Source organism: Centrocercus urophasianus, unplaced genomic scaffold, assembly GCF_019232065.1.
Source record: "Centrocercus urophasianus isolate 14NV4802_14NV808 unplaced genomic scaffold, USGS_Curo_1.0 seq_13, whole genome shotgun sequence".
NCBI classification, from domain to species: Eukaryota; Metazoa; Chordata; class Aves; order Galliformes; family Phasianidae; genus Centrocercus; species Centrocercus urophasianus.
The window spans coordinates 37,970,420-37,995,559 of NW_024884475.1; the positions used below are offsets into that span (position 1 = coordinate 37,970,420).

At 36.7% G+C, this 25,140-nt stretch overlaps 1 pseudogene; it reads left to right on the forward strand.

Moving 5' to 3' along the window:
- Nucleotides 1-13,578: 13,578 nt before the first annotated feature.
- On the forward strand, nt 13,579-14,801 carry LOC122157072 (annotated as a pseudogene).
- Nucleotides 14,802-25,140: the final 10,339 nt, after the last annotated feature.

Sequence of the window (25,140 nt, forward strand, 5' to 3'; positions counted from 1 at the left end):
TACCTAATTTCAGATCAAAGGGAAAAGACAGAGCAACACATGTAAGGGAGTTGTAACTCAAATGTTCACTGCTTCAAGCAAATTCCAAGCTGTGTGAAAGAGATTAAATATTAGACAATGGTTTTGAGAATATTTAGAAAACTTAGTAGAATAAGGAACTGGGAATTAAGTGAAGTCTTCTCAAATCTACATCCAGCAGAACTGTAGGCATCAATACCATTCACATTCACAATTCACAACTGTAAAGTCTTATTTTCCACACTCTGATTCAGACACTTGTTAAACCATGTTAGCAGCATACTTTTCCATCTGTCACAATTCCTTAGAAGGCCTATAGAATAACTAGCTGCCACATTCATCACGTAATAGCCCTCATCAGTTTTTTAGTCAGGATGAACATGGACCAGTCACTTCAAAGCAATACTGCAAACAATTGAACTGAGTGGCAATAGTTTTTCATAGAACTACCACATGTAACATTAGCTTCAAAGTTTCTGGGAAAGTTTGCTGCATACAAACAAAATTAACAGTGAACTCTGAAGCTCTCTGTAAAAATTAATCTTTCATATATTTATAATTGAAAGAGGAATTTCCAACAACTAAAGCTTAACTTGAAGTCACATGGAGTAACTTACTTCTCATCTTCCAACACCTAATCAATATTCTTTCTGCCATTCATACCAGAAACAATTTTCTGAGTTTTCAGGATCCCACGTACTTTACTATTCTGAGATTACGAGCAATGAATTAGGATTTTACAGCCCATAAGGATTAGAAAACTAAACATATAAACCCTTTTGCCGCTAACACAGTAGATACCGAAAATGAACCCAATAGCTCACCTGCAGCAGTTCCTTTCTGTTTTGGAGGGAAACTGGAAAGAAACCCTTATTTGCTAAACATTACTTTTTCACCCCAGAAAAAGGAAAATCATATATATAAAATCATACACACACACACACACACACACACACACACACACACATACATGAATCAAAGAGGAATTCAGAAATACTGTTTAAAGAAAAAGACAAAATAATCTTGATAACACTTAATTCCCCTGTAAAACAGTCTTTATACTAATGACTACCACAGAAATAGTAGGCGTTACCTGGACTTTGACCTCTGCATTTAACATTTCAAACAGGGAGACAAAATTTATTTTACTTGCATTTCCTCTGATGTACTCTTTTCTTTCAGTTCTGCTCTTATCCTGTTCCATTTGTCCTGAAAAAAAAATGAAAATAACTGCTATAGTTATTTGGAAAGACCAAACCATTTCCCAGTCACGCAGGTTGAAGTTCCTCACATTTTCTTGAACAGTAACCTCACTAGGAATTGCATCTTAAGTATGACAAATAACATTTAATGTAACAACAATGTAAATGCTTGCTTCTAAGAGGCTCTTGGTGATACCAAATAAATTATTTGCAGGTAGGCCAATAGACATATATAGAAAAAACAATGGAACTTACCCAACTGGTGAAGGGGCTCTCTAGCTATGCAGCACTCCTTCTCAAGGAGCAGCCTAGGTTCAAGAGATGTGCTCCCTTCAGTGGCTGGCACTCATATTAGCCAAGGGTGGTTCTAGCTTGGGACCATAGGGAGCACAGGTGCAAACAATTTGCCTCTGCTCCCTAGACCAGCCATACCTCTTCACCAGGTGCTCAATCACTAGTTCAAGTGATGACCTAACAGTTCCCCTACAGGCCCATAACACAGCAAAAATGGGGAACTTTTGGAGAGGGTCTAAAGGAGGGCCATGAAGACGATCAGAGAGCTGGAGCCCTTCTCCTTTGAAGACAGGTTGAAGGAGCTGAGTGTGTTCAGATTGGAGAAGGCTGTGGGGAGACCTCATTGTGACCTTTCAATATTTAAAGGGAGATAATAAACAGGAGGGAAAAGAACTTTTTACACCGGTAGATAGTTATAGGGCAAGAGAGAATAGTTTTAAACTAAGGGAGGGAATATTTAGATCACATGTTGGGGGCAAGTGTTCCACTGAGAGGATAGTGAGGTGCTGAAAAAAGTTGCCCAGAGGGGGTTGTGGATGCCCCATCCTTGAACGTGTTCAAGGCCAGGATAGATGGGGCCACAGGCAACTTGATCTAGTGCTTGATCTAGCAGTTGTCAACTCTACTCAGGGCAGTGGGATTGGAAATTGATACTTGAGGTCCCCTTCCAACGCAAGCCATTCTACAGATATTCTATGAACTGTGTAGATAATGATGGCTTATTTCACTAACCTGAATTTAACTATTTTAATTTCAACTTAAAGGGCATCCAGGATAATTTATATATATACACACATGCACCTTATCTGAAGTAAAGGAAATAGATTTTCCTCATGGGTTTTGAGACTACAGAAGTAATGAGATTTAAGTATTTGGAAAGCCTTGGTTTCAGTCTTTCCTAACCTTTATCATACCAAAGTGGAAGGACCTCCAGTGATACAACTTGCTGAACTATCATTCATATTTTAATAAACTCCATCATCACAAGTTGGGGTTCTGAAGAGTCAGCATATAATATTTTTAAAACTCCACATAAATCCATAGGAACTGTAAGCAAACACACTTCTTACCTAGCAAGACATTCAGATTCAGAACACCTCAGCCTGCAACATCTCCATTAATATCTTCAAGTTGCTTTAACCCTTCCACCTACTCAATTGTTGGTTTCTGATGCACATCCCTTTTAATGTCAGCATAGCAGAAAGGAGAAGAAAGTCGGGTTTATCTCTTAATTATTATATTTCTGAAATCCATGAGTTACATGTTTAATCAATCATTGTCTTTTTTACTGAAATCATCAGCCTAACACCACTTAAGCATAGCTGAGTTTATTTTTCACTTTCTCTTTTTTTTTTTTTTTTTTTTTTTAACCTGCTACCAGATTTTGTTCCAACAACATACATGTAGAGGTGAAATAAAAATACCATTACCTGAAATTTTCTCATCTGTTACTATGTTTTTCCACTACCTGTACTTTCCACTGTGGCTGCAGTTTGAAGTACAACTTGAGTACAACTTCAGTCAAGCAACAAAATTAGGTTTTGTGCTATTTTAGGCCATAATCTTTATGTTCCGGTTTTTGGCTCAAGTTACAGGCAAAATCCTGTGGGTAAGCTAAAGAAGGCCTATCCTGATTTATGAGTTATGTGGTAAGAATCCTGTAACACTATGTTGGACCTATCGGAAATTTGCCTGGTCTATTAACCTAATAAAACTGTGTTTAAAACCATCCTTTTGTCTGTCTTCAATTACCTGCATGTCTAGATCAGTCCTTTCTTGTTAGCAATCCACTGTTGTACTTCTCACTCTCTAACACCATATGTTTTTAGTTTCATCCTACATTTGTCTCCATATACATTTTTTTCCTTCTTCCATATGCATTTCTAACTCTCCCTCACACTCTGCCATTAGAAGGGAAAACATTTCTCAACAACACTGTAGTGTTATTGCATGAAGGGTTTGATTCCAACAAGATGACATGAATAGGAGTTCTATGAATGTCACGGCTCTTTAAATAAAAGTGTAATAAAAGAGTGTGATTACCATACATTCAAGTACGACTAGACTTAACCACTGAATATAGAGAATCACTGAAGGCAAGAAAGCAGAGAGTATAAATAGTTTTTACCAGTGATGTGTCACTTTCAGCTAAAGAACTTCTGATTTACACAAGTAGCATGAAGACTATCCCCACAGATAAAGAGTCTGGAAGTACTCTGAGATCTAAAGTGAGAATTTTTTATTTTTTTTTTAAATTTTGCTTCATCTTGTTTCACAAAGAAGCTTAAAGAAAGAAAATGCTTAAAAATACAGCACCAGACTCCATGTGACAGCCAGGTTTCTTCCCCTCATCACAAAGAACAAAAATTGATTTCTTAAATCCACTTTACAATATGCCTCTAACTTACTAAGCATAAGTGAATCTTATTTATAGATTACAATTAATAAACATTTCTTGGGAGATTATACCATTAGTGACGTGCCATTCATTTCAATATCCTGTACTCATGTAGATCAAGGTATAACTGTACAGATCTAGCATCACCTAATCTCCTTCAGAACAATGATTTACAGATCTTCATCTCATGCTGGATTGGAAAGATGAGAAAGATGCCATGTGCATCATAACAAATAGCAACACAGAAATACTGGACAAGTATTTGAGTAGCAGTCCAGGCTCTAAGTATTTCCCTAAGGGAGCCTCACATCCAATGCAACAGGAAGCATCACAAAGCCCAGGTCACTGTGGGAAGCAACTACTGCATTCGCCAGTTGGCTGGCTTACAGAGCTGACCACATCTCCTCTTTGAAAGAAAGTTTCAAAGTTTCCAGAAACTGAAAATCCTAAGCCCAACGTAGGAATGCCCTTCAGATTCAGCCAAGTTTCTGCAGGAATATCACCCCAACAGCATACCAAAAGCACCTTAATTACATCCTGCGGAAAAGAGATTTATTAGAAGACTTAATGAGTCCGTGAGGCAATACCTGGACCTGTTCCCCTATGCTTTCATGCCCCATAGCCACCCTCATCACGAAGACTACAGCTAGCTAATTTACACCCTCAATACAAACTCAGCATATTTTCATTAGATTATGTAATATAATATATATTATCTGTTACTGCTAGTCACACCTTTCTCCCTCATCTACTAGCTCTTTCCTCTCATACATACTTGGTTTTGTATGTGCAAGAGAGACTCAAAAGTCTATCCAGGTTTCAGTGTCTCAAGTAGAACATTAAACTATGTTTACTATTGAACAATTCTGAAGAGAAGAAATTCTGAGAAGCTGTTTTCCAAATCCAGTATGATATAGAGCCATAAACACAAAGTTGCATTCAGGCTAGAATAATATGGCTGAGCCCAGGTTTATATTTCTATTTGGTGAGGAAAATACAGCTCAGAGAAAAAAAAAAAAAAAAAAAAAGGAAAAAAAAGATCCTTATCCCTGGCTCTACTATGCCTTGATCACTTGAAGAGAACTGTAAAGTAATTAAATATCACTTCATTCCCACATGCATAAAAATAAGGTAGCTGTCACAGTAAGATGTAAATACACACACACAAAAATTCCATTTATATTTATATTTAGACAAATAAGCCTTTCTTTATAAACACAGTAGTAGACTCATAGGCTCTCTCTCACGCACTTGGAGAATAAATTGCTACTGGTTTCAGTTACTTACTTGTTTGACAATAACTGCAATTCCAGATGTCAATCAAAAGACTAAAACTGCAGTCAATGACATATTATTTGTTTCTTAATGCAACAGACAATGTGTCTGTGGTTTTTGTACAACCGGCAGGGTATCCTGGCATCCTAGGGAGATTCCTACAGAAGGAGAGGAGTTGAAGAAATGCAGCTGTTGTCACAGGGGAAAAGTCACTGATTAAGATTTCAGTGCTTTTTTGTTTTAGCTGTATGTCTAAATGGAAATCACACACATTTAAAGCAGACCAAAGCATTCAGTCTCAAACCACTATCATTGCCATTTCCAAAACCCACATGTCTTGGGGAATCTAGACACTAAAATAATACAGTATTATACCTCTCTTCTAGTTGAAAGTATCAGATATGTTCAGAGGCATCACAGCTTATGAATGAGGGGAGGAGTAATATTATGTCAGGAGCCTTTTCTAGAGATTAACAAAATGTTTCCTTGGAGATGAAAACTATGTAATGGAACTATTATCTCTATATTACTGCAAGTCACTGTTTCCATATAATACCAAAAGTGTAGGTGAATGGTAAGAAAAACTAAACGGGATAACAGATTGAAATTGCTGTGCAGATAATATTGACATCTGGAATGCTAACAATCTAAAATATTTTAGGAAGAGGAAAAACACACAAGAAAGTGTAGTAAGGGAAAATAATTAACTTATTTTTACCGCTGTTCATTTGAAACAGAAAAAAAATGTGCGTAAGCATTTTCATGACTCTGTTCTCCTCCCCAGAAAATGGAAAAATAATTTCCTTTTACTCAAAATAAAATCTACTTTTTAAATGTATTTGTGGTAGAATCATTAGAGTTCCAAGAGAATAAAAAGATACAAAATTAGTAGGGGTAGCTCTAAGTGTTACTCTGAGGTAAGGTACTTGGATCATGAGGTCACACTCTCAGCTAAATCACACGGTCCTCTCAGAGGAAAGTTCTTATCTATTTCTTTCAATGGTATAGTAATATTTCAAATAGATATGGTAGCCATTCACCTTGTTAATTATTAATTTTGTCACTAACAGTTCTTGTGACAGAATTCTCTAATACCTGCCCAGAATTGATCTTCTCAGTAGTAACAATCTTCATAACCTTGAAATGTGTGTGTTCTGAATATTTTACTAAACCTGTTTCACAACTTCTACTCAAGACAGCTTCTAAACTTTTCCAAACCACCAGAGTAGTTCTTAGTAGTAGAAGTTCCTCTTAGTTCCTCTGCTTAGAAAGTAGAATAACTTCCTTTTTATTTGCTTTTCTGAGTTTCCATACATGCAGACTTGATCTCAGGTCTGTAATGGAAGATGTCATCATACTATATAGTCAGTCACTGCACTGAGCTGTATAAATGTTTCAAAAGGCACTCATGATTCTTCAAATGAAGGAATCATTAAAAAAAATGCAAGCAACAAAAATACTTTTAGTACACAATAGTTTTAAGATTGCAAAGAAGCTTTTCGGCAGATTAAGGTGTTTTGAAAGAATCATACTCTCCCACTTGCACAAAGAGTTCCCCAAAAGGACTTTCTTCTCTTTGTATTCATAAACTTTTATCTGTTGTCTCTCTTTGTGTCTATAAACTTTCATCTGTTGTGTTCCTGAAGAATTTGTCTCCACAGAAAGTCTAAACTCACAGCCTGCATCTCTGTGACAAAGCTTAAGGTAGCCTGGAGACTTGATTTTATTTCATGCAGAGATACTATTGTAAGCACAAACCATGACAGAGTTCAATGCATCATCTAAAGACAGGTTTCACACTTCTATGTGAATTTAGAAAAAATATATATTATGCAACATAATATGGGCTGAGCCACGAGGAAGCTTTAAAATCTGGCATAGCATGTACTAGCTCTGCAAGAGATTCAAGGTGCTCTACTAACCAAATTGCAAAGCATTTTTCAAGCTTAGTGATTTTGCAGGTCAAAGAGGAACATTCAGCTGCAGTTCTGCAGCCACTTACAGAAACTAGTTTTATGAAACAACCACTGTGACCAATGAAATGCTAAGTGGAGGAACTTTCTGAAATAAAAATGCTTTACAAATTAGGTACATGAATATCAAACACAGATGCTAAAACTGTTCTGTGTTTTGGGGGTTTGTTTGTTTGTTTAAGTTAGTGACCTAGTATAAATTCCTTATTCCTGCAGTGTAGGAAACAAAATGTTATGATCTAATAATCACCATCTAAGAATTAACCCAGCCACATGAGATTTTATACTGGATTTCATATCATGCTACTAGTATTCTCAGCTCACAATATCTTGGCTGCAAAAAATCATCCAAATCTGCAATATATTCACCTCTGAATCATATTCCTTGCTGTAACACCCAAATCCTAAGCTCCTAATAGCATCTTTCTTAAATACCACACAAATTTATCAGCAGACAAACAATACAATCAGTTTCAAAACAAGCTCAGGTTGCTAACTGCATAAAAATATAAGGGTAACCAGCAAAGCTGTTGGTCTGCAAGTCAGAAAGAGCAGACTGTTTATTTAGAGCAGTCATTAGCCTGCAACATGCTTTCATAATGCTGACCACCTAGGTTGTCTCCATCCTACAGTGTTCTCCTTCAGAGAAGCTATAAAATCTGCAGTTAAAAGATTTTATGAAGGAATTGACTTTTTTTTTTATTTATTTTTTTTTTTTACAGTCATTAAGTTCTCTGAAACACAAGATAAGGTACAAACATATTTCACAGCACCCTTACGAAGGTACCAAGCATCACAGCTGAGGTGTGTGCAGCCATTTGACAAAATCAAGGCAATGTGAAAAGGTCCCTTGATGTAGACTCACAGCACAGCAATACACAACAACACAGCAGAAATCCGGAATTCTCCATATGTACACCGGTGCTTCTCTACAAGACAGAGGAAGAGAAAGCAACATGAACAATTGCTGTGAACAACAAAGAGAAAGTAAGGAGACTAACTTTGTGATAGCCAGCTCTGAGTGCACAATATACGTCTATAAGAGAAATATAAGATCCTAATGTCTACTTAAAGTGGATACAGAAAACCTGCTGCAGCTACTTTTCTTCTCTATCTAAAAGAAAGTTAGCAGTGTCACTGAGGACTATTCACACTGTTTTGATTGCGCAATGCAGTAAGCCAGAAACTTCACACAATTAAACAAAAACCCTCACTAAATGAGGATTTCACTAATATTTTCATTCATTAATACTTATCAAGAAGATGATAGCAGATTATTCTTGGGAATCCAAAAGTAAAAGGATGAATAGTGACAGACAAGTAGCAGAAGGAAAGTATCTTTCACAGCGAGAGTAATCAAACACTGGCGCAAACACAAAGGTTGTGAATTCTACATTCTTGGGGACTGACTTTCAGAGCTTAATCTGACAAAGCCATGAATTAAGATTAGCTCAACTTCTATCATGGATTTTGAGTAAAGGACTTCCAAGCATCCTTTTAGACCTATGATTGTCACATTCAACAAATTACTGCAACTAATTTGATGGGTAGAAACTTCACCAGTTACACTAATGCAGCCATATTTTGTCAGATTCCACCCTCAGTTTCAGTGGAGCATTAGTCAGCAAAGATAAGAGAGGGTCCTGAGGAGACCTCATTGCATCTTTCCAGTATGTGAAGGGAGCTTACAAACAGGAGAGGTATCAACTTTTTACATAGCCTGATAGTGACAGGTTAAGGGGCTTTAAACCAGAAGAGGAGAGATTTAGGTTATATGTTAGAACTTTTTACTCAGAGGACAGTGAGGCACATACACAGACTGCCCAGACCAGCTGGACATTCAAGGCCAGGCTAAAATGGGGCCCTGGACAGCCCGATCTGGTGAGTGGCAACCACTCCACAGAAGGTATTTGGAATGGTATGGGCTTTAAGGTCCCATCCAGACTGAGCCACTCCACGATTCTGTGATACTATGTTTCTACAAGCTCAGATCTTTTAGCCATATTGAAGCAGAAAACTGCTTCTTTAAATACAATGAGGTGACACATAGCTTGTATATGAAGTACCCCTATCAAAAACTCCATCTAAATGTGTCCAAAGACGTATCAGAATTAAAAGGAATTGCTTCACTGAGTCATAAATTCGTAAAGCAAACAGAATGAACCAAACTAAAATGGTCAATAACACACCTGTTACAAATAGGTGTATATAGCTTCACTAGGATAGAATAATGTTACAGCTCTGGAGGCACTCAAGGCCAGGATGGATGGGATCCTGGAGAGCCTGAACTAAAAGTCTGGCAAGCCTGCCCATGGCAAAGAGGTTGGAAGTGGATGGTCTTTAAGGTTCCTTTCAGCCTAAGCTGTTCTATGATTCAATTCTGTGATTCAATATTTTGAATTTCTGATATTTATTTAAACAGAGAAACTACTGATCAGTGCAATAAAAATGAAGTTGTAGAAGCTTTAGAAATCCCCTCCCAAAAATCATTCTCGTTATTAATTCAAATACGTACCTCCTAGCTAAGTTCCTATACGAGTATCTGATTAAAAAAAAATTAAATAAAAAGAATTGTCAGAGTATCCCATCCTAACATAACAAAAAGAAATAAGAAAGCCAAAAGGCAGGTCTTCCATTACTTTCCTGAATGGAATAGCACCATTTTGTAAAATGTAATTAAAAGAACACGTGGTTTATACATTCCACTGTATGAATAACTTAATTCTATTAAATAACATCTGTGCCAAGGACAACTCAACAACTATTCTGGGCTCTGCTAATCTCACTGTCACTTTACAAACAAAATTAGCATGCACTTGGGATGCACGATGCAGAAAGAAATAAATCCAAGCTCATGCTGGAAGGAGGGATGCTAGAAGTAGGACCACAGGGAACATACACTGCACTTTCTGGTACACAGCTTTGCAGCCACTGCCATCTTTTCAGCACTGCTTTGAGGAAGGATGAACCTGAGCCATCAAAGTTCTGACACGATGCATTAAAAAAAGAACAGAACTAATGCTTTATTCTTAAAAAAAAAAAAAAAAAAAAAAAAAAAAAAAAAAAAAAAAAAAAAAACTTTTGAATGGCCATCCAGCAATATCAGTTCTCAGAGTTCAAGGGTTCAGATGAAAGATTTTAAAATCCATACATAAACCTACACTGCAGCTAGAGATTTTTCCTATAACATTTTAAAATAAAGAAAAAGAATACTAAGTTTACAGAGTGATAAAAAAAAGAATACACTTCAAGTTGATTTTTTCCTCTTCCTCATCACCATCCATTTTCTTGAGTAAAATGACAACATAGTGAACTAAAAGCAACCTCACTGCTCACAAATTGCTTTCTCTGAGTGCAATAGCAATACTTCATCCTGCTAAAGAGAAAACAAGGCAGGATGGCTAAAGTACAACTCTAGATTTCTCGCTTTAACACATAACGCAACCTATTTTTGTTGAATTTCCCACACTTCCCAGGTCAAAGAAACAAATAGTAAATTCTCAGTAACATTCCATATGTAGAACAATTACATTTAAATGTGTTTTGGGTTTTATGACTATGCCAAAGGAATAAAAAATAAAAGAAAAAAAATTTCAACAGGGTCGCAAGACACTACTTTGTAGCCAAGCCACACTCTCTGCAGCCTGAGGTAGCTCCAGTGGCTCCTTCAGGCTCTGCCCAGCTACCCTCTGATGGATCCTGAGTCCTATATGGTGGGACTCAGGGCTCCCCCAGGATGAACACCCTGGATCCCTGCTATGAGAGAGCCCAGCCCTGCTGCTCCTCTCATCCACCAACTCCCACAGACAATATTTCATAAGGTAATAAGCACTCATTAGAAACTTTCTTTTTCCAGATTAAAGAAAAAAAAAGCCTTCAGTGGAAACACTAAGGTTAATTATAATCTTGATAATACAGTTATTGTATCTAAAGGGTTTAGTTTAGCCCATACATGGTCTTTGCCTGCACATGCTTGACTGTAGCAAAAAGCCAGAAGAGATTATTTAAAAGAAATAGTTCTAACTAAAACTAAATCCCGAACAGTAATAGCTTTTATTTTATTCATAAGAAATCAGAAGGAAAAATGTAAGATGGCTGCTGCAGAAGCAAGAATATACAATAGGGTATTATCTGTAGGCATTTTTTATAGTGAATGTGGTTGTAGCAGCAAATTAATATTGTTTTCCAAGAGTCATTCACAGTTACAATGACTCTTGGAAAGGGAAATTGTTTACATACGCCTATAAAGTATTAGCTACTACATCAGTAGAGAAAACAAAGATCTGGTTGAAATTAGCATATTTTTCTTCGTGGCCACAGAGGCCTCTAAACAGAAATATTTGTGTATTTCCTAACACTGTTGCTGAAAGTGTTGAAAAGTCTGCTTGACTGTTCCCAAATAATTGTGAGCTACACTAGCAATATTTGGAAAGTGAAATATTCATTGGAATTAAGCATTTTCAGTTTTGATAATTTTTTAATATTAAAATTAACTTTGATAGGCAAGACTGTTTTGTTTCTCAAAGTGGGATAAAGCATGCTTGAGAGATGTTAACACTTCGTACTGAACAGCATTTCACAAGCATTTCAGCCCTTCCTTTCTTCTCTGACAGAACAGGTTGAGAATGGCAAGATGTTCCATGTCGTTATCTTGGTGGGCACAGATCCTGCACTGCACAGATCACTGTGCTTATACCTTGGTTGACATGACTTAAAATTATGCTTCCACAACTAAACTTACTCCAACAGACTTTGGAATAATAAAGATTTAGATAAGTATTTTTCATATTTGCACAGCCGCTACAGTGGAGTGAAATTAAATAGCACTTGTATTTCTTTCAAAATGTAGAAAAGAAATTTTAAATACAGTCCAACATTTTTGTCTTGTTTAGATTAAAATGCCTTATCAAAGAGAAAACCATAAAAAAGCATTACAAGGGCTGCACCAAAAGTAATGCCTCCTCCAATGCAGATATGTATGAGCATGGCATGCATGCTCTTGTTCATCTCTGGCAAAAAAAAAAAAAATACATACATATGCATAGCTAGTAGTGGTGACTGTGCTGAAAAATAGCGTTTCGGAGCTGAGAGTTTGCTCTAGTAGTGTTACTGTGCTCTTTATAGACTTCATTGTTTACAGGAGCAAACTACATAGTAGCAAAATTGATACTAAACATAACTTGAAAACACAGTGCATCAAAGCAGAAATTACAAAGCTTCCTTTCAGTTTAGATATTAGTCCTGATTCAATCGCTTCTTAAAAAAAGAAAAAGATATCAACCAACTTCCCAGGAAAGCAATTGTTACTGAGGGGCTAATATTTGTCAAAAGACAAATGTCCTCATCATCGCATAGAAATTCTTTTTTTCCACTTTAAGAACCCTCGAAAAAAGCAGCTGTGGAAATATTCCTTCTGCAAACATATTCTGGATGGATTGCAGAGGCAGAAAGCTCAGAGGCTAAATTTCAGAGTACAGATAGTCTCAAGAGTGTGCATTTGAGCACATAGAACAATAAAATGAAATGTTACAATTGATTAATAATTTTAAAGAAGTTTTAAATTGATCCTGATAGTATTTTCATTGCACATTCTAAGTTAAAGCATACCATTAAAAGATAAGTGCAGGATATTCTGAATAGTTTATTTAATGCATTTCTTACAATAGAGAAGTGCTTCTTATTTTTCTGATGCTCCTCCTTGCATTCATACACAAAATATGATCAGAAGTTTGGGAAGCAGACATAGCCTTAATTTCACACACAGCCCTAAACAAGATGATATGGTAGAAATGACAGAACAGATTGTGCACTAGAAACAATACAGTGAAATGAAAGAAAGGTAACACTATATGCAACCTTACACACAATATCTACGTGCTACAGAGGTTAGCATTTATCACCCCATTGGAAGCAGAGGTGTGACCAGCATAATTCCAGGTCCCACCTGGCAGTACACCTAAGAGAAAGGCATTGTGATTTTCAGTCTAATATAATTGCAGTCTAATGTAATTCAGTGTTCTTGCCTGCTCTTTGTTTTTGTGCAATCGGTGCCTGAATCCCCCTATTTATCCTTTCAGACCTTGACCATATTCCAAAGGGATTACTGGAAGCTACAGGTAAAAGTATTGTCTATTCTCTCCAAATCTGCCAGTACTCTCACAGCAAAGACCAAAACCAGTGAATCAGAATCACAAAATTATAGAATCACCAAGGTTGGTAAAGACCCACGAGATCACCCAGTCCAACCACCCACCCATCACCAATAGTTCTCACTAAACCATGTCCCTCATCAGAACGTCCAAACGTTCCTTGAACACCTCCTGGGATGTTGTGACTGGCACGTGTGGCAGCAGTGAGGGAGCAGGGTTGAGCCTGGTGTGTGTGCAGGGGATGGTTGGGGCTGAGCTAAGCCAGAGCGATGGCGGTGGCAGCAGGCCTGGCACAGCTGCCCACGGTATGCAATCAGCAGCTGGCAGAGCTCCTGCGGCAGGTGGACAACATCGACCTGGTGTGGCTGGAATTGATCCACAAGGAGGTGGCCAGGATGTTCGGCAGCCACTATAGCAACCAGCCGGAGCTGATGCCTGAGACACCATCGCAGAAGAACCGGAAGAGGAGGAACTGGCCATCCGCACTGCAAGGCAAGAGCCTGGAGCTAGGCAGGAGGAGATTATCTAGAAGAAGGAGTTACAACCTCAAAGCAGTGTCCTCCAAGTGACTCCAAAATAAAAACGACACAGCACCACTCAGCACTGAGGCCCAAGAACTCTCAAGCCAAACTGTCTCCTGGTAGTTGACAAGACCCCAGACTGCAGCGTCTGCTGACCACTGAGAGATCCTTCCACACATCTTGGAGAAAGGCTAGTTCCTGTAGTAGAAATCAGTGTCTGTGATCACATTAGCACTGAGTTTCAGTTCCAGAAGCATGCATCTAAACCAGCAGAGAACCACTCCACAAGCCTCCCCCTGAGCGCAGATGACAAATTTCCCAAAGAGAGCAGTGCTGCAGAATCACAGGCTTTGGCTGCTGCATCCGAGCTCATAGTCCCTCATAGAGGGAGACAGAGGCAAAAGGTGCAGGAAAGAATAAGAATGCATTTAAGAAGACAGCAAATGCAGTTAACACTACAGTTGTTTTAAGTGAAGAGCCTGGGCTGGAAGAAGTACATGACTCTGCTCAGGTGCAAAAGCATAATAAGGGGGATGATAATGAACCTTCACAGCGTACAACAGTTAGCCAGAAACTCCTACAGGCTCTAGGGTAAGCCACCACACTGTGCACAGAAGTTTGATGGGCAAACTTTGCACGATTCATAGAACCTTACTGACAGAGAAATACTCACTAGCCCATAAGAGGGAAAGCACTATTTAGAAATCTATCACCAGGACAACAATCAAGCGTAAGGTGCCCCAAAAATTATCTGTGTCCTCCAGTTCCATGAATAGTTCAGATTCTGAAGAGGTGCCAAAAGATGAAAAAAGTTGTCAACACTGGACCACCTCCTATACCTTGTGCCCCTACAAATCTGAATTTCCAAGGCCTGTGGATGTCACTTCGCTCTCAGACTGTCAACAGAAATGAACAGAAGGAGACAAGCAACAACAAATGACTTAAGTAAGAGTGAGAAGACCCAGCGTTAAAGCTCCTACGTTTTATAACACATTAGCTCTAGTTAAGTTCACATGATGCAGGTCACTGCACAGTAGAATACTTCATGAAGTTGTATTTGTGCAAATGATCTGGAGTCAGTAAAGCTTCATGTTACCAATGCACATGCAAAATATATTTTCAACACTCTTAAATGTTTTCATGCTCTACATTCCTGTTATTGGCTACTTGATATGATTCATTTTTAGTAGTGTTTCAAAGTTACTTTTGGGCACCACCAAAATATAGTTCAAGACTATTAACTGATTGCAACTAAATCATAGAATCATAAAATCAATCACATAGAATGGTGTGGGTTGGAAGGGACCTTAAAAGATCCTCTAGTTTCAGCCCCGTACCACCAGCAGGGTTGCCTCTCATCAGTTACAATATTTTCAGTAGACTGCTCTGTATCATTACTTACCAACATACTGAAGATAAATCAAATAAGATGTAATAATTTTTCTCTACTGTGTTCATTAATCTTCATTCATTCCTCAGCACTTTCACAGAGGCTGGGGGATATAGGGATGGGGAAATACAACTTAGAATATGATTAAGAGAAATTAGCTTAATGAGGCAACTCAGACAGTACATAGTGCTATGTTCTCTATGCTCATCCACTACAAAAATTACCTGAAATGAAGGCCTGGAAACAGGACAGACAGACATTGTGGCTACTACACGAACCTTTCACTTAATATGACCCTATACAAGTAACATACTTTTTCAGTCCTGATATCACCTACTTGCATTTGCATTAAACTTGCTTTACTGCAGATGTCTAATTCCCTACTGAAATCCCCTAGTAAAGCTGGAATGCATAGATTTGTTCATTCCAAAACATCCTCCAAACTGGAAGAAAAAAAACCCAAAACATAGTTAATCTACACTTGGGAATGAACTTGCCCTTAAAGGCAGATTGACTCAATGACATAATAACTGCCTTTTGTAGCTTTTATGACTCTGATCTCTAAAATGCCAGTTTTACGTTCAAAGGGGTGGAGAGGAGAAAACAAGCCTGTGGTGTATTGCATCATGTACACTGAGAATAAACACTATCCAAACTGGATGAATTTGCAAGACCTAAGGCACAGATAGCTTAGGGAGTCTGTTTCTTTCTCCTAAGCAGTCTGTTTATTTAAAATAATTTTTCATCCAAAGACAGACATGGTTTCTAAGGAAGTTTACAATTGAAGGCAACTGAGAAAACACAATAAATCTGTTTGCTATTCGTCAGTGTTTCTGGATGGTAAGGGAAGAAAGCTAAGTTGTCATGGGAAGCATACAAAAGTACACAGAAGGGGATCTGTCACACTGCTTGAAATCCCTATCAATCTCATCTTCACTGTTCTGCCTAAAAGGCTGTTAAAGTAGTCAAAGTTGTGAGGAATTCTCCAAACTTACAGAACGTAAAAAAGGGAAATTTTCCATCTTCAGCTCTTGCTCTTTACAGACAAAACAATTCACTGTCTATAAGGTACCAAGTCATCATAAGTGTGTAATAAAACTCAAGAGGGCAATATACAACATCCTACACTGCTAAGACACAGCTCAGATTTTCCCTGCTCATTCCCAAATCCTAACCTTTCCAACTCCCTGGTGTCAGTAAATATTAGGAGCGTCCACTTATATCTTCAGATAAAGACTGTACTCTTGACTTTTTAAATATAGATATACCTGAGGCAACCCAAAAACTCATAATATCCAGACCCTTCTTACTGCAGCTAATACTCAGAAATGTTACTGCTCAGTGAGACATTTTTACCTTTTCCTTACTGTTTAATCTTTTCTTGGTGAAGCAGCCCACGACCAGCAGAGCTTTGCTACTAAATAAAAAAAATTTAAAAAAAATGAAATTTATAAACTATGTCTCAGTGTTTAACTGACACATTTGAGGGAATGCTCAATAAAAAAATATTTGTTCAATACAAAATTGACCAATAGAATTTCAATCAACTTCATGAGCTTCTTGCCTAGATGTTACAGGATTTCAGCAAGGCAAGCAACAGAAGAGGAAAAGGAAATTACTCCACTCAGATCAACAGGTGCATTATTTTAGCAAAACATTCAAATAAATTTCCAATTCAATATGAGGGAAAAAAATAAAAATTCATACATATATTTTGGGCTGGTCCTTTTGCTTTCAATACATGGTCAGAGCTAATAGTTTTCCAAAGAAAAGTTTTCACTGCCTAAAAAAGCAAACTAAATGTAATACACCGTACCTTAAAGTATTTTGCCAACAAATCTATTAGGTCTTTTGTAATAGAGGATGGCATAACACAGAGCAATGTTCTTGATTTATGTCCATGAGCAATGATCTTGATTTATTTCCTACATCCTATATTTGTGCAATGCAGTCTTCTATCAGTGATCAGAAATTTATCAAAGTGCTCATTCTTAGTGACTCAAGTAATCTGACATATATAAACTATGATGCCTTTAAATGTCTTCATGAGTTCCAGAGCAGAATCAGACCCTGAAATTACACTTCCTCTGAGAACTTGAAATGCTCTACACATATTATACAACTGATGGAAAGGTGAGAAGAGTATTTGCATAGCACTCACAGCAAGAAACACGTGTTCTCTTGTACAAAGTAGAATAATGAAAGCCCTTTACTACATCGAAGAAGACATGAGGAGTTAGTGTATCTCACTCTATCCAAGACATCTTCCTAATTGTCTCTCTCAGACAGGAATTATTTTGATCTAAACACAGATTAGGATTGATTTAAACTCAATTAATAGCACTAGTGAACATTAAGCATTTAATAACAGGATCATGTATTAATTCCACAATGGCTTTGTTTGTGGCTGAGCCCTCTTACCACGTTTTGCTTTAACAAAAGCAAAAGGATTGAGCAGTCCATCTGATGAATAGCACAGTAGCATTAGCTGTGTTCCAAGCCAAAGAGAAGCAGCACTTAAACTGCTGAGACTGAAGCTACTGATCCTCTAAACAGTCTTGCAGTATATGGTGCAGCTACACCTTATTACATCTGCCAGGTCAACAAAAGAATGTCTGAGAGGTAGGCTTTGTTTTTTCATTTATTTTTCCTACTTAATCTCCATAAATCCTCAAAAATCTTTAATAGGGTTAAAAGGGAAATAAAGCAGTTACTAGAGACAAACTTTATCTTATTTGTACAATCCTGGTTTAGATGAGGAAAAAAAACCAACATGATGAATTTCATTTCCCTGAGCATCTGTCACAACAGACTTAAAATGTTCTTATACCTTGCTAGCCAGACTCATCCCAGAAAAAAAATCCATGAATGAGATTTTGGCTTTCTTGTCTTCTCTCTCTTTTCCCTTTACTTCTTCTTTTTTTTTTTTTTTTTTTTTTTTTCCTTTTAACTTAGTCTTGGGTGATACTGATTTTTCTAGTCTGTGTATTTCTATAATAAGTAATGGATGAATGAATATTTGTCTGAATTAGATGAAGCACTCTGAACAATAGCCAGTGGCCAAAAGCAATTTCTCCCATACACAGACCCACACACAGAAATTCATTCACCGCACATTCACATTTTGGGTGACAGATCACAACATTTTGGGTAAATACTGTCACATCTTATTAAAAAACACAAACTCTCATGAATACAGTTTTACTAAAACTCCTTTATCCTCAGCAATATTTGAGTCATATCAATCGATATCTTCAGAAAAATTTGTTTTATGCCATTTTAAGGGACCTGAACTTTTATGCAAACTACTTTGGGTCTAAGAGGAATTTCATTAAATTGAAACAAGCTGTTTACCGTTAATGAGTCAACTCATACAAAAATAACAAAGTATCAGAGATAATTTCCTGTTTTTAAAAGATTTTCTAAAGCTTAACTTTGGTGAGTTTTTGATCTTTGTTTTCCTCATTTTTGAGGGTTTTTGTTTTAGTTTGGGTTTTCTGTCGTTCTTTGTGGCTGTTGAATTTTTTTTTTTTTTACTAAATATCACATCATACAATGTGCCTGCACATAATGAATTCAGGTATGAAAAAAACTTGTTCAGACCAAGTATTGTGGGCTCTGTGGATCTCAAGAGCTCCTGTGACTCAAGCTAAGAACAGAAATTTTTAAAAAAGTTCTGTTGTGAACATCACATCCTATACAACCTCTAGTTCTATCAGTTACAAACAGTATTAATAACACAGTAAGAATTACCCTAAATGTTAATTCTGGTTTGTTTCTGGTTTTGTTTTGTTGTAAAGCATGTAGATAGACAGCACAGCCTTTCAAAATGTCTCTTTGAGCACAGAAGATCAAAACTTTATTTTTTAAGATGGCAGTGAATCATCTATTTTTCCCTACTTCAAAAAAGGTCACCTTCAACAGCAATGAAACTATTAGCTGTTGAGTGAATTGTATGATGAATATATATGTATAATGTATAAATGTAAATGTATAATGAATATAATTGTATAAAACAAATGAGTTAGTTTGTCTAAACCTGTTTCTTTAGATCAAAATGAATAGCGATTTTTGAAAACAACTAAATCAGGAGACCTTACCATTTACAGAGTGAGATTTATATTGCAGACTTTGTTTCAGCAAGAACTGAAAGAGTATATTTTCTAATGAAACGTTAACTCAAAGAACACATTTCATCATGAAATGCTATGTATTCTGAGTAATAACTTCCCTGAAAAAAAAAAAATTGCAGATGCCATCTTGACGAACAATCGTGAACAATGTGATTTGATAGTGATTTGATTCCAGAATGAAAATAATGTTTCTACTCTTTCAGCTCAGGAGAGATCTTCATATGCAGAATCTTTTGGCCTGTTTTTGTTGGTCATAGTTGTTTCAGCGTGGGTTCTGGTTTTGTTTTTTTTTTTTCCCGTAAGTATTTTTAAGTCTAGAAAACAAAAACTGAAACTTCAACCATACTATCACTCCTAGCCTTTTAACCTGATTGTTTTATTTCTATTCCAACTAAAGCTATGCTTCAAAAAGCTTTGAGTCACTATATGCCATACACTGTTTATAGCTTGCAACTCTGTGGCATTTGTTACTTTGAATTTTTAAGTACCTACTTTTCAGATTATTACTGATGAAAAATGCAGGAGTAGAAAGTCCAATTCTTCTGTTTTCCTACACATCAGGAGTAAGATGATAAACAGATATTTTCTATTCAATGGGCTGCACTTAGATTTGAAAGATTTTCTCTTCAGCTCTCAGTAATATTCAGTCCTTCTTCCTAACACTATGTTGAAGGCACAGATAAAATTTAGCAAGAAGTTAGGTTTGCAAATTAAACAGAACAGGAAGGCAACAGGTATTTATGAATTAGCAGAACATTCTATCAAGGGAAGCAATGGAGGCCTCATTGTGTGGGGTTCCTATCAAGACCAGTTTTCATTTGACCAGATGCATTGCCCTTAGACACAAAACAGATATCAAATGAACTTTAACAGTCAATGAAAAAATAGGAGCCCCAGAACAGCAACCTTTGCCTTGTACTTCATTCACTGGATTTCATACATTAAAGTATCCTGCCTTCAGGTGAGAGCAGTATTTTGCTACAACTTGTGTGGGTGGTTTTCAAAGTTCACATATAGAAGAATCACACATCAATATCCCTCAATTTGTTCTAGTAATTGAGTCATAAAAGGAGATACACCACAGAAATTAAGTTAACCTGTAAACCAGAACACAACACAGAATGAGGACGCATTTAGTATTTCGGTCTGCAACTGGAAAAACTTACATCACCTGTAGAAATTTTTCCCAAAATGAGACTCCAAACCTCAGTACTTAGAATATATTTCATTTCCTGAACATGATCTGAGTCCTTTTTCAATTTCTCATGTTCTGGTTTTTTTTCCCCAGAAGAAAAATTAAAGACAAAAAAAAAAAAGTAGAGGTATTTTCAGCTTTTGAGTTTTGTGTAATATATCTATAACATTAGCACATATCCAATTCCAAGTGCCAAAAGAAAAAAAAAAAATGGAAGGAGAGGAAACAGATCTCTTATTAACACTGTATTAGCTACATCCTTTCAAACAGTACAACAGCACAATTTGCAATGCTGAGTACATAGAGCTTGCTTCTTCATAATCCAGTCTCCTGTTCTCAGAAAAGGCTGATTAAGGTTTTAAAAAAAAAAAAAAAAAAAAAGCATGTTCCCTTGGACTGTCTGAAAAGAGAGAAATAAAAGGAGTCAATAAAACACACAGCCTAGTCCATACAAGCCTAGTGAAAGCACTTAATTGACGTGCAGCTATTACTTTCAAAAAAAATGCTGAATTTAATTTGCAACTCAAAACAGAAGCACTGCTGAAGCACACAGGGAAAATGTAGCAGTAATAGGTTCCAATATCCTAGGAGAACAAGCGACCATTGTTTATTTCATGCAGTTAAAAATTATGAGATACAATGTAGTGAGAAAAAAAAATTTATTTTAGTAGACCACGTTCTTTGTGAATAAAGCACTTTAAAACTACCCTCTTCTTAACTAGACAAAGTCTACATAAATGACATTTAAACTTGAGCCAGGGTATCAAAATGCTAGTAAGTTCTTAACAACTCTTTCATTCCTCTTCATTTTTTACATAATTTTAATAACAACAACAACAAAAAAAAAAGATCCAGCAATGTTTCCAGCTTAAAATGTTTCTAAATTATTTCAGAGAAGGGTCATAGTTAAAAATAAAAAACAATGCCAACTCTCCCAGAAGTACATGTCATTTTTCTACTGTATTGAAGGAGAGCACCAACCTACTTGGGGACATAAAACAATTTAATTTGAGACAATCTCAGACAATTTCATATCTGAAGTGTAAGTAGAGATTTCACTGGACTTAGATTACGGAACTGCAAGGTAAACCTAAATGCACTTATTTGATAATGGGCCTTGTTAAGTAGGATCACATCAGGCCACCAGTTGGCCAACACAGCAGTTACAACTCTCAGCTCAGTTTATTAACACCACATTTTAATGTTAAGTTAAATGAATTTTCAGTGAGAGCCAAACATCCATCTGTACACGTTTCTTTTGAGGAGTACTCTCTACCCACAGTGGCAGCAGTGAATCTCTCTAATATACTTGCAGACAGATACTACATGGTGCATCAGGAGTGCCAAAACCTCATCAGCACCAGTCCCAAAACAGCACAGTACTTAAGGTCACACATGGTACCAGTAACCTTATCCGACAAGCCCCCGTGCACTCAGGTTCTGTATTTTAAAGAGGGCCTGAAAAGGAGGGACTTCTGTCCTGGTGGCTGAAAACCTTGTGCCAGTGACTCACGCGTAGTAGCCAGTCCCTTGCAATTTCTCTAACTTACCAATGATTTAATACTCTATAAACAGAATTTAATTTGAGAGTTTCCAAGTGCAAACTTCCTGTTTCTTCACTATGCAAACGCTTCTTAAATTAGAAGCCTGGAAAAACATTTCCTAGTAGGCAAAAATAAAGCAATGAATAAAACTGGAGTATCCAATTCTACCAAATAAATTCAGCTCTATACATAAATTAGATGATTATTAGATGAGAAACTGCCCAAGAAGTATTTCATCATAGTGAAAAGCACGCAAAAGAGAAAGAAAAGGAAAAGAGAGAGGCCAGAGCTGCGTATGCTCATGTTGACCTTAACAGCACAAAAAAATTGCTGAATGACTGCAAGAGCATGCACTGCACTTGAGAAGGCCGGCTCACAAAGAGCTCTCTTAAGTGAAGTTGAATCTAGTTCTTGTACATTCTGTGTAAGTTCAAGTGATTTGTCTGAAGATATTCCCCTAACACTGGACAGTGGAGTAATATTAACAAAACTTCCGTGAAATTCAACAGGGAAACTCCAAAGCTACTGAAGTATTTAAACACATTGGTTCTATTAAGTTACAGATCAAAGTTATAGTCGTATGTCCTTGGCACTGGCAATCTGATTCAGTGGTAATACCTAAACAATCAAAAATACATATACAACAACTGCACCAGAAAGAAAGTATTTTGAATCTTTGAGTAGATTTCATTCCACATTTAATGAGAACGTTTTTTGTTTTTTTTTTTTTTATTAAGGAATAAAAGATCACCCATTCTTCTGATTCATCACAGCCCAAAATACTGCACTGAAGAGTTGCTTTATTTCATAACTGGTTAATCTTTACTCCATATTGTGATCGAATGGTTTTAATTGAAAATGTTTTCATTGTGTGTCAGGCTAATGACTGGACTATAAAATTGTTGTAGCCTTGCACTATAGGGTAAATGGAAATAGATCTTATCACAAGACACCTGATGCCTTTGTTATCCAAAGAAGCAAGATCTACTCAACGGAATTTCAATTTATTGGATTTAATCCAGAGATCTACAAGCGGGATAATTTCCCATAGGTTTCAACTGTGAAGAGCAATTTAGCAAACACTGCTCTTCTTGATTAGTGAGACAGATTTAAAAGAGTTTAATTACCTTAGATTAATCAAACACTGGAGTCTGGATGAAGGATAATAAATCCTAATTAACAAAGATTATCTTCAAATATCTATTAAAGATTAACCTATCTTTTGGCCCCAGAAGTTAATTTATCAGTAAAAGCAATTTTAAATCATGAAATCAGAAATGATTTACAGGCAGCATTTTTCAAACAAAATAGTGCTAAAAGGTTAACAATTTAAGGATGAAGTACAACCAGAGTGTATGGTCTAACATCATCTGTCCAACACTTCAAGATCCCAAACAAATAATTCAAATCAAATACACTTCAAAACTCTCAGGCCTGCCACCAGCATTAGTAAGACAAAATTAACAATTGTTTATTACCTCTTTTTTAAAACTTTAGTCAACATATCTAAGAAATCAGAGCTAGCGAAAAAGTCTCAAGTATTTTTAACACATATATACACATATAAAAATTCCATTTGTAGTATTAGAAGTGATAGATTTTAGCTTAGCACTAAGGAACTATGCACGTTTTCCTTTATATTTAACACTACCAATTAAACTGCAGAGATTTCTTACATTTAGAAGAGGATGAGCATCCTTTCTGAAAAACAGAAACATCTGTTTTCTTAAAAAACATGTGCTAAAGAAGCGAGGAGAGCAGGATGTAAACTGCTTAGTCAAATAGTTTAAAGATAATGAAGAAATAATTAATTACAAGAAAAAAAATATGAGATTAAGATCTGAATGTAATTAGCTTTACTCAAAATGCCAAAATACTATGCTCAGAAAAATATAATTAATTAGATCTTGAGAGCTCCTGATGGTTCACACTAACACACTGAAAAAGGGTGCTGCAATCTGCTCCAAATGTTTACCGGGTGGAGACCTGAGGAGCCGGGCTGCCTGCTAACAGTAAGGCATATGCTGGAACAATATGGTTTCATGCTGTGCCCAACACCCATTAAACTTAGCAAAGACAAAATCTATGGATTACAAGGGGCTTGTGCTCAGCCAAAGACAGTTTTACCAGCACAGCTTGATTTGGTCCAAGTGCAACACCATGAAAATGTATTAGATTTTGGGGCACTCATAGAGATTTCATAGATGAAGAATACATTGGATCTGATCCTTCACAAGCTGGTAATTTATTATAGGGCTATGGAACTCAAAGAAACACACGGCCTATATTCACTTAACAAGCAAGGGGAGAGCTTACATCCAGTTACTGTTATTACTGTACCATTTTTAATACACAGGCACATAAGACAAAATTGAGAATTAATAAAATCAATTGACAATACAAACATGCTGTTATGACTGAGATTTCATGGTAATTGAACTACTGTTTATTCACTTTCACTTTTTCCTGCTATCCAAACAGTTCCTAATGTTTCTTCTAACCTAATGGTTTTTAAAATTCTCTTCTTCCCATCCTCCAAGCTTACAAATAAAAGCTTCTTCTTGCCCTTTTATTTTTTTATTTTTTTTTATTTTTTTAGCTGTTACCTTCCTGCAGGAGACCAAAAGTGGCCTGAAACACTCCCAGTAGGAGTGGGAGCTACAGGATGGCCCAGCCTTCTTGGTGGTGAAGACTGATGCCAGTTGCAATGCTTCTGCATAAGCTTATGGCAGAAAGATTTTGAGCTAAGTGGACAATCAAGAACACACCGATAACCCGAGGCTGGATACTTCTTCCTAAAAGCAAAGCTATACCCCCTCTGCTAGTGCAGACATTTTTTACCTATATACTAAGTAGGGATGGGTAGGGGGAAAAAATGACAAGAAATACTATTTCCACACTTCACATGGCAAACATTGTTAAGACCAATGCTCTACATAACAGCTGGTAAAACAAGTGGGCACAGGGGATCTCAGTGACCTCCTTACACTTCTTTTAGTTTTTATACTACTGCAACGCGCCCTGAAGCAAGGTTAGGAAGGCACTTCA